General features: G+C 38.8%; 2 non-coding genes across 2 annotated transcripts; one reads left to right on the top strand and one right to left on the bottom strand.

The window, feature by feature from the left end:
- The first annotated feature begins 246 nt into the window (after positions 1–246).
- On the top strand, positions 247–352 carry LOC145561186 (small nucleolar RNA R71). Its single transcript, XR_014093749.1, has one exon. It is a non-coding gene; the product is annotated as a small nucleolar RNA R71 (small nucleolar RNA).
- Positions 353–5,127: 4,775 nt separating this feature from the next.
- LOC145561042 (small nucleolar RNA R71) lies at positions 5,128–5,233 on the bottom strand. Its single transcript, XR_014093624.1, has one exon. It is a non-coding gene; the product is annotated as a small nucleolar RNA R71 (small nucleolar RNA).
- Between the last annotated feature and the right edge of the window lie 3,814 nt (positions 5,234–9,047).

The following is a 9,047-nucleotide window of genomic DNA, read 5'->3' as shown; positions in this document are numbered from 1 at the left end:
TTGGAGATTTGGGTAGGGAGGTTGTTGATTGTGTTGGCTTTCTCCAATGCATAAACACCCTTACTAGAAGTAGCATCCCTTTCTCCTTCATAGCAATCATCATAGTGCTTTGCGGCCTCCTCTATAATACACTTCACTTCATCCTCTCCTTTGTTCATCATTGGACCGCCGGCCGCGGCGTCTAGGCTTGTTCTTTCTTGAGGTGTGAGACCTCCATAGAAAGTGTGAATGAGTTGATACTTGGGTATCCCATGGCGTGGGCATTGACGTTTAAGTTCTTTGTATCGTTCCCATGCTGCACTTAGAGACTCACCACTCTTTTGGCGAGAACCTTGGATCAAAGACCGAGCCTCGGCGGTCTTACTATGGTTATAAAACCTCCTCAAGAAAGTTGTAGTCACTTGGTCCCATGTTGTGAGAGAGTTAGGGGGCACCTCTTTCTCTAGCCATTCTAGACCTCTCCCTATTAGAGAAAATAGAAACATCTTGAGGCGAATATATTCTTGAGTCACTCCAGGGCCTTTATTGTGTCACAATATTTCTCAAAATCTTTTAAGTTCTCATGAGGACTCTCAAACTTTCCACCCGAAAATTGTTTCCTCTCTCTATCAAAGCGATTAAATTGGGCTTGATTTCAAAATTGTTGGATTCAGTGGTAGGAGTTAGAATCCCACTTTGTTCTCTAAAGGCTTCAGGAGCCCCAAGACGACTCAAAGGTGTATTCTCTCCCATTTTAGGACCTTCTTCACTCTCAAACTTATAAGTTGAGAAAGTGTTGATTTCCAGACTCGATGATGAGTTAGGGCTATCTAATTCTTCACTTGAGGGTGAAGAGGGTGGAGTATCTTCTAATTCTCTTACTCCTCTCGTCGGGGTGTGAGAATTTCTACTCCTTGCTCTTGCTTTTCTTCAAAGTATGGACAAAGACCTCTCTAGCTCTGGATCGATGGGAATCAAAGATCTTGAGCGGGTTCGTCCTCTGTTTATACAACAAAGCTAAGAAGAACGTAAGCACTGACAAGTAACAAAAGTAGCAAACACTAACAAATAAAAGGTGAGATAGTCTCAAACAAGCAATGAAATAGCAACGGAAGCCGTCTCCCCGACAACGGCGCCAATTTGATAGAGGAATAATCGCATTGTTAGACAACTACACCTAAATCAAATATAATTTATAACACTCGACTTATCCTAATACAAGTATATGGCAAGAAGAGGGGTCTAACCACATGGAGAAGCACATAAACACCGCATTCATCACTAGACTTTAAGCTATCTTGGGACAAAGGATAGGAATGACTAAGAGATTAAACTAATGATAAAACGAGTTAAAATCAATATAACTAAACACCAAGGGAAATGGGTAGATGTAGGTGCCGCTTGATCATGAATTAACATAAAAGCAAAGTAATAGTGAACTAAACATGCATGAATATCGAAATAAGGTTCAATCTAACCGCATTCCAGGGTTAATCGGTTTCTCCTAACATAGCCTCTATGTTTCCACACTAGAACCATATATTGGGAGGTGCAATCAAAGAACAATTGATAGTAATGAACCTTAACTAAGCCAACTTCCGTTCCTTATTAGCAAAGATTCACCTTTAATCAACCAACAATGTGCACTTGCAAGAAGATAAAAGAATATTAAGCATGTAAAGATTTTAATCGCAATTAACTTAATCTCAATATTATAAGCATGAACAATTCGCAACATCCCCACACCACCCTTGACTAAGTGACTACTAACAAATCATGTTGAAAACAATATCAATCACCAAATCAATAAGCATCAAAATGATTAATAAGCAAAGAAGGAAAATCAAAGTAAACAAGCAAAATTAAATGCAAAAGTAAAGAGAAAGAGTAAGAGATTGCTCATTAATTAAAGTTTAAGATCTACAAAAGATTAAACAAGCTTCTTCCTCAAAATTCAAGTTCATCAATGAAGACATCCACACTTTCTCTCTCTACCAAATGAACACTTATAGTGTTTCACTCTCTAAATTAAGCTAAAAAGTGCAGAAAATTAAAACTAAGTTAATCTAATTACATCAAAGCGTTCTCCAAAACGGGACTTATATAGTCCGTACACAGCCAGCTGAAATAGAGGAGTGGTCCGACCGAACACTGGGAAGGTTCGGCCGGACTACAAGGTAGGTTCGGTCGAATGTCCCTGATCATGGCCTGGTCATGTCGAACTTCTGAGGTTCAACCACTCCTGCAAAATTGCCAAAATGCAACTTTACCCTGCCTCCACGTTCGATCGGACCACTGAGCAGGTTAAACCACAGCCTAGTTCGGCCGCACCTTCAAGGGGTTCGGCCGAACCTCTCCTGAATCTTGCTTCCTTCAGCTTTCCTTGAGCTTAGTTTCCTCCTCTTGAAAACCCCGGTGGTTCCTACAAAGCATAAGCATGGAAATCAAAGTAAAGAGTAGGAAAAAGGGCAAAATCTAGGAAAGAAGATGCATAAAGGGAAATGGAACTAAGTGCAAAGAAAACGATGCAAACAAGCCGCAAATGTGGGAAAATGACCATCAAAATGAACCATACTCGTGGCATAAATGCCACCCATCATTTGGCGGAATTAGGAAGATTTCTCATCCAGTTAGGTGACAAATGCCTTTATTTCTTCCAAGCAATCAGGAAGAAGACTAGATTTGAATGGGGGGATGATGCTGAGGTGGCCTTCCAAAAGTTAAAAGAACACTTGCACTCTTTGCCAAAGCTAGTAAGCCTTCTGCCCAAAGAGACTTTATACATTTACTTAGCCGTCTAAGACCATGCCCTCATTGCCGTTCTCCTTTCTAAAAGAGACGGCATCCAGCTCCCGGTCTATTTCATTAGCCATGTGCTCTAAAATGCTGAACTCCGGTACGCTATGGTTGAAAGTTTTGGCCTGGCCATTTACATGGTAGTCAAGAAGTTGAAACCATACTTCTTGGCGCATCCGGTTGTGATTGATGAGTGTCATTTTTGGCACTCATTTGGTTATTTTTAGGGTGGAATTCATGCTATTTTACAGCTCTTTTTCTTTATTTTTCCCTTAGTTTTACTCTTTCTTTCTTTAGTTTGCATTTTCTTGGCCGATTTTCTATTTTTATGCATTTCTTTGTTTATTCTGCTATTTTCTCTTTTATTTGTTTGTTTTCGTTCATTTTTCAGGTTAAGATCATAATTTGAGGATTCTCGAGTCTCCTTTCCATGTGTTACTTTGTTTGAGATGCCTCCTTCCTAACATTTGAAGTTCAAGTTTGAAGGAGCGCAAAGTCTAAGTCTTCTAGCTAGTGCATTCAAGTGGTGGGGGCAACATTCTGGGTGTTAAACCCACCATGGAGACTATTTAAAGACTCCTTCTTTTGTGTTCATCAACATCATCAAGTGGAGCGCACAAGGAAGAGCAAAGTGGAGGGTGAAGGAGGCTGCCCTGCTCCCAAGAACGGGCGCGTGCGACATTGGCGCAGCCGCGAAGCTTCGTGGCGCGGGCGCGCCTCACCTTGGCACAGGCGCGCCTCTTTGGGTCTATGTTCCATACCCTCCAAATGCGCGGCCGTGCATCCTCCTTGGTGATGGTCGCGCCTGTACGGGTCTCTTTGGACGATGTAACTACCTTCTCTTTGTTATTTTTACTATATAATGATTTTCGATCTATTTTTAGAGGGAGTTAGTTCTTTTAGAATTAGAATAGAGTTTTAGATCATTTTGTAGAGAGTGAAACTCTAGGTTGTTGAGAGAGAAGTTCTTGATTGATGATTGAAGATTGATAATTCTAAGTATTTCTTTCCATTGATTTGAGGCAAGTTTGTAAGGATTTCTTTTACTTTAATACAATCTTTAGCTTTGATTTACTTTTGTTTTTGTTGATTGTTGAATTTGATTGAATTTTTTATTGGATTAGTTTGATTAGATTGATGATGATGAATTTGATGAATTGTGTAGCTTTGCTTTTGATTTCTTTAATGGATTGTGTGTAGTTTTCTTGCTAGGGATGTGGTGAAGCATGTATAAGTAATGGATAAAAATTAATCGGGGGTTTTATTTTATTGATTTAATTGTGTGATTAAATTGGTTGATTGATTTTGTGCATGTGTATGATTTGTAGGGAGTGATCAATCTTGTTTTTCAGGCTAGATTGCATACTAAGTTCACATTGATACGGAAATTTGATTTGTGTCTTGCATTTGCCGATTGATTTGTCTAGTGAATTTCCTAGCTAGAGTCTCCCGTAGTTGGTGCTAGTTTGACCTCTAGGAGAATAACTATTCTAGCTCTCTCGATTGCATTATCGTTCTTCCTTCGCATTGCTTGAATCAATCATTGCTTATCCCAATTAATGCGTTTTCATTACATATGCATGTAGATCTAATTCCTAGTGTCTAGGTACTTTGTTTTCGCTTTTTGTTGGATTGGTTGAATTGTTACCCTACACTTCGTGAAAACCTTCGAAATTTCTTAGCTTTAGCATTATCATTCACCTCCCATTCCTAGTGGTTCAACCCTTGACTTACCCTTATACTAGTTATTAGGGTGTGTTGAGTGAATACAAATTTTGTTTGCCTGGGGAAGATTAGTCCAACGACATGGTCTCTACCCTTAGTCAAAATGGCGCCGTTGCCAGGGAATGGCGTAGTTGTTTACTATTGTCGTTGAGTCTATTTCAATAAATTTTGAAAATACTAAAAGGCAAATTTTGTAGCCGTGTTACTAATATTTTCATTTGAGTTTGTGTGTACAAGTTAACATGGGAGAAGTCTCAAGGGTTACATTGAAGGAGTTGGGCACTCCGGGTGCATACAAGTATGAGAGCAGGATTACTCCATTATTGATCCTGGATAGTGATTTTGAAATATACCTGGCAATGATAACTTTGATTGAAAGGCAGCAATATAGTTGAGGAGTAAATGTAATTACCCTCAATAATCTTATGAAGTTCAAGAAATATTGCAACACAGTTAAGGTGGACGGGAATGCTCTAGAATTTATAAGGCTCAAGCTATTTCCTTTCTCTCTAATTGGAAGAGCTCAAGAGTGGCTAGACAAGGAAGTGAAGCATAATTCTTTGAGAACTTGTGATGAAGTCACCAAAGAATTCCTGTCCCGTTTCATCCTGCAAAAGAAAACGGCGGAGGCAAGATCTTTGATTCAAGGTTTCAACCAAAGGTCTAGTGAAAGCCTCTATGAAGCATGGGAGAGAAACAAAGAGTATCAACGCGAGTGTCCCCATCATGAAATCCCCACTTACCTAATCATTTAAATTGTTTATGGTGGTTTTAGTCCTCGAGGGAGGTCAAGTCTTGATGTCGGAGCCGGAGGCCCAATCATGAACAAGACGAGGAGGAGGTTGTAGATATCATTAAGGATGTAGTTAGACACTAAATGGAATGGAAAGATGGTGAGAAAGAGCCAATAAACAAGAGTAGCACTATGGGATGCTCGATTGAGCAACTCAATGCTATTAACAATTTGTCAACTCAAATTTTAGACTTAGGGAAGTAAGTAGTTTCTATCAATTTTAAGCTCGAGAGTGCAACCTCACAAGCACCGATTCATCCCCCCCCCCCCCCAAATTAAGGGGAGAGTTACACCTTCTTCTCCTAACAATCTTCCCTCTTCTTGTTGTATGGTTAGAGAGTTTTGGTTTTGTGATTTACATGGAATGAATGATCATGATGCTTCTATTTGCCCTTATTTTCCTTGTTATGAATGTGTTGGGAATGAGAATGAACATGTGAAATTTGTTGCTAATAATAATGTTGGACCGAGATTTGATGTTCAAAGAAATGTTGGGAATAGGAATTATCACAAGCAAGGGAACTATGATAATTATTACAAAAATAGTGGTTAAAGAAACTATGGAATCCAAGGGTAGTTAAAACAACCATGGTTATAATAGTCAAAGTCATGGCCAAGGATATAGGGATTGGAACCAAGGTTATGGTAAACATAATCACGGTTGTGGCCAAAATCAATGTAGAGGTAATTGGAGTAATCAAACTAGGGGAAATATTCAAATAAATGTTCAAAGAGTTACCCCACTTGGATTTATTTCAAATACCCAAGGGCAAAGTGATAATTTTTATGATAAACCATTTTCTTCTAGGAGTTTCTTGGAGGATGACATAGAGAAGCAAGCCAAATTTTTGAACACCTACATGACCCTAAGTAATGAGAAGTTTAATGTCATGTTGACTTACCAAAAGGGGTTGGAGACCCAAATTTCTCAATTGGCTAGTGAGTTTAAGGAATTTACAAATATTTATTCTTTGACTTCGCCAAGCTTAGATCCTAAGGGCCCTGTAAATGCGATTGTGACTAGGAGTGGTAAGGTCCTTGAGAGTGAGGTTTCTAAAAACAGTTATGCTAAAGAGAGTCTTATCAAGAGTCAAATTGAGAATGAGGGAGATGAGAACCCTATGTTTGAGGAAGTTGCTAAGGAACAAGTTGAGAAGGTGAAAGAGAAAGAAAAACAAGTCTACAAGCCCAAGCTCCCTTAGCCCCAAAAATTTAATAGCGCAAATTGGACGTGCAATTTGGGAAATTTATAGAGATGCTTAGAAAACTTCATCTTACTCTTTCTTTCATCGATGTGATAAAACAAATGCCAAATTATGTAAAGTTCCTTAAGGAGATATATAGTTGAAAGAGGACATGTGATGTGACGAAAACGGTTAGCTTGACCGAAAATTGTAGTGCAGTCATAATGAAAAAAATTCCACCCAAGTGGAAGGATCTCGAAAACTTTACTATCCCATGTGCTATTTATAAATTGCGAATTGATAATGTGTTGTGTGACTTAGGAGCTAGTGTTAGCATTATGACTTACTCGATTTATCAAACACAAGAGAAAGGAGAACTTTAACCTACCAACATTACATTGAAATTAGCCAATAGATGAATTAAGATTCAAAGGGGTAAGGTGGAGGATGTTCCCTTAAGGGTAGGAAATTTCATCATTTCGGTAGATTTTGTGGTCCTTAACATAGATGAGGATTCTACAATTCCTATTAATTTTGGTAGACCATTTCTTGCTACATCGGGTGATTTGATTGATGTAAAAAGTGCTATGATTTCACTTAAAATTGAAGATGTGAGAGGTTAATTTGATTTGAATGAAAGTATGAAATATCCTTCTTCATCTCTTAAGAATTGAACGAGAGTTGAAATTTTAGACAATCTTGTACATTCCATGCATGAGCACTTGCTCACAACTAATTATCCTCTTGAGTGCGTTTTGTTGAAAAACGAAAAGATAGGTGCTCCTAGAAAGGAAATGGCTTTGTATGAGAATTTTCTAGATGGGAGTGTTGAAAGAAATGATGAGAAAATATACATGTAAATCTCAAGCCAAGAGGCTTTGCAAGCGGCTTCAACCAAGGAAGGTAAAGGTGTTCCTATGGTAGAGATCAAACCTCTACCATCACACCTTAGGAATGAGTTCTTAGGCCTAAATTCTAATTATTCTGTGATTGTTAGTGCATCTTTGTGTGAAAGCCAAGCTCAAGCGTTATGCAGTGTTTTGAGAAGGCACCAAGGTGATGTGCGACATTTATGTCACTCTTAGGGAGTAGTTTTAGAGCTATTTCCGTATTTAAATTCCCTTATTTTCCCTTTAATTCTCTTGTTTTCCTTTTAATAAAGTTTCTAGTTTATTTCTTTGTTTTAGTATGTTTTATTTTAATTTCTTTATTTAATTGGTTTCTAGTTTATTTTCGTATTTTATTTGCTTTCGATTTATTTTATTTCATTTCTTTTCTTTGTTACTTTCATAGTTTTAATTAGCTTTATGTTTATTTTGTTATTTACTTTCTTTTCTTGTATAGTTTTATTTAATTTTGTTAGTTTAAGTTTATTTTCGTAGTTTACTTTGTTTTAATTTATTTCTCGTTTCCCCATTTTTGTCATTGGTTTGATGTGTAGGTGATAGTCAAGGTTCGAGGTTCAATATAATTCTCTCCCCTTCAAGAGCAGCCTGCACTGCCAACTTACCTCCCACCATCTCCTATCCTACACCACACACTCCCTCTTTATTCACCTTATCCTTCACCACAACAAAACACCAAGCTCTTGCTCCAATTCACCGAGTTGTTGTGTCCCCTCACAGCACCGCTCACCTTTAATATACCAAGCACCAGCATCTACTCTCACCACCTAACACAACCACAACCAGACTCCCACATCTCACAACCACAACTCACCTTTTACCAAACCCGCAGCAACAGCACGCTACACCCCTGCCGAAGCAACCATCTTCATCACTACACCAATTCACAGCCACCACTAGCCTCCAATCACAATTCACCTCACCAACACTAGCTGCAACCTAGACCACCCAATTTCATCAATACGACCCTAATTTACAGCAGGCCTCACCGCATCTACCAACCATCATAAACCACCTGCACCACCGTCAACAATCAGCGCAACCCCGCATCTCTAATCAACACCTGACCACTCGCATCCCACCCATTATCAGCCACTGCTGCTGCCTCCAATCACCACTGCACATCCCGCAACCTTACCCAAGCAGTCCACCGCAATTACTCAACCCTTCAATCAAGCGCCCAAAATTAGAGCAAATAGCAAATCAATCGTGTTCGGGCAAACCGCATAAGAGTTCGGTCGAAGTGCCAGTCAGAAACTTTCGAAGTTTTCTAAATTAAAGAAGTGTGGTCGAACACAATCATGGTTTGACCGAACCAACCCCGTAGTTCGGCCACACCAACCCATGGTTCGATCGAACCATTTCACGAGCTATGCACATGATATTTAATGAGATCAAACGGTTGAGATTGCAGATTGAAGATGATGCTCGATGATGTCCGTTGATGATGGTGTGATACGGTGGTGATGGAGTTTAAAGCAGCCAAGAAATCGAGGAAGAAAATAAAAGGGTCTGATGTTTTGGGGATTTTGGGGGTTTTATTTCTCCTTTTTCTTTGATTTTATTTATTTTCCTTTCCCTTTTCTTATTTCTTTCTTTAATTTTTTATAATTAGTTTCTTTCTTTATTTTTCATTTTTACTTTATTATCTTTTCTATTATTTAC

The sequence above is a fragment of the Chenopodium album genome, chromosome 9 (genome assembly GCF_948465745.1).
Source record: "Chenopodium album chromosome 9, dcCheAlbu1.1, whole genome shotgun sequence".
Taxonomy (NCBI): Eukaryota; Viridiplantae; Streptophyta; class Magnoliopsida; order Caryophyllales; family Amaranthaceae; genus Chenopodium; species Chenopodium album.
The sequence above is the reverse complement of the archived record's forward strand: the minus strand, read 5'-3'. Positions and strand labels throughout refer to the sequence as shown.